The sequence below is a fragment of the Notamacropus eugenii genome, chromosome 4, assembly GCF_028372415.1.
Source record: "Notamacropus eugenii isolate mMacEug1 chromosome 4, mMacEug1.pri_v2, whole genome shotgun sequence".
NCBI lineage: Eukaryota > Metazoa > Chordata > Mammalia > Diprotodontia > Macropodidae > Notamacropus > Notamacropus eugenii.
In genome coordinates, this window is record NC_092875.1 from 148,460,938 (window position 1) to 148,462,864 (window position 1,927).

The 1,927-nt window shown below is 49.3% G+C and overlaps 1 pseudogene; it reads left to right on the forward strand.

Annotated features, from left to right (window-relative positions):
• Positions 1 to 288: 288 nt before the first annotated feature.
• Positions 289 to 1,724, forward strand: LOC140500638 (deoxyhypusine synthase pseudogene; annotated as a pseudogene).
• Positions 1,725 to 1,927: the final 203 nt, after the last annotated feature.

Genomic DNA, 1,927 nt, shown 5'->3' on the forward strand with positions numbered 1-1,927 from the left:
GAGTATGTTGTACTGGAATCCACACCAGAAGTATAACATAAGGTTCATTACTGATGGAAAGACATCACATCCCTTGCTTAAGGTCAACCTCACTCCCCTGAGCACCATGTTCCCAAAAGAATCTAGGAGAAAGAATGTGAACACATTTCAATACACGTAGAAATGATCCAGTCATTCAGCAAAGAAATTTGGAATTATCCTTGAAAAACCACTAAACTGTATGTACCTTTTGACCTAGCAATATTACTATAATGACGATATATACTCTCAGAAAAAATGAAGGACACTTCCTCGGCTAGCCGAGATCGCGCTGAGCCCCCGGGGAGCCGAGGACGGGCCGGGTGGCCTGACCCTGACTTCCAGCCTCCCCCAGAGGGCGCATGGAGGGCTCCCCGGAGGAGGAGGGAGGGGACAGGCCCGGGCCGCGACCGCCCCTGGCAGCTGTGGACGCCGTCCTCAGGCACAGCTCGACGCTGCCCGCGGAGGCCGGTCAGGTCCGGGGCTACGACTTCAACCGGGGCCTAGACTATGGCGCTCTCCTACAAGCCTCCGCCACCACCGGCTTCCAGGCCACCAGCTTTGGCCGCGCCGTGCAGCAGGTCAACGCCATGATTGAGAAGAAGCTGGAACCTCTTGGGGGAGAGGAGGAAGACCACACAGATCTGAACCCAAGCCGTCGGTCAGTGAGTGGCTGCACCATCTTCTTGGGCTACACGTCAAATCTCATCAGCTCTGGTGTCCGAGAGACCATTCGTTACCTGGTGCAACGCAGTATGGTGGATGTTCTGGTGACAACCGCAGGTGGGATAGAGAAGACCTGATCAAATGTCTGGCACCCACGTATCTGGGTGAATTTAGCTTTGAAGGGGAAGGACCTGAGACAAAATGGCATCAATAGGATTGGAAACCTGCTTGTCCCTAATAACAATTACTGCAAGTTTGAGGATTGGTTGATGCCGATTCTGGACCAGATGGTTTTGGAGCAAAATACAGAGGGGGTGAAATGGACACCATCGAAGATGATTGCAAGGTTAGGCAAAGAGATCAACAATCCGGAGTCTGTGTATTACTGGGCGCAGAAGAACAACATCCCAGTGCTAAGCCCAGCTCTGACAGATGGGTCTCTTGGGGATATGATCTTCTTCCACTCATATAAGAACCCAGGGCTCATACTGGACATTGTGGAAGATCTACGACTCATCAATGCTCAGGCCATCTTTGCCAAGCACACAGGCATGATCATCCTCGGGGGAGGCCTGGTAAAACATCACATTGCCAATGCTAACCTCATGAGGAGTGGGGCCGATTATGCCGTCTATATCAACACGGCCCAGGAATTTGATGGCTCAGTCTCTGGTGCGAAGCCGGATGAAGCTGTGTCCTGGGGCAAAATCCGAATGGATGCAAAGCCAGTTACGGTCTATGCTGATGCCTCTCTGGTCTTCCCTCTGCTTGTGGCAGAGACTTTTGCCCAGAAAGTCAGCACCTTCACTCCTGAAAAGAACAATGACTGAGCAGCTGGTTCCAACAAGGACCTGAAGCTGGGGGTTCTGACCCTTCCTATTTATTGTCTCCCAGTTACTCCCCAGACATCCCCAACTTTCATGGTGTCCTGGCCAAGTTCACCATACCTAGGCCTGAGATAAAAGTCTCTACATGGCAGGTAAAGGTACAGATCCCTAAAGTCAATAAACTCCATGCGTCCCGTCAAAAAAAAAAAAAAATGAAGGACAGAAAAGGACACACGTATAAAAAAATATTTATATCAGCTCTTTTTGTCATAACAAAGAACTGGAGAATAAGGGGATGATCATTAATTAAAGAATACCAAATTGTGGCGTATGAATATAATGGAATACTATCTTGTCAAAAGGAATGATGAAAAGGTCAGTTTCAGAGAAATCTGCTGTAAGTTCTGGAATTCTAC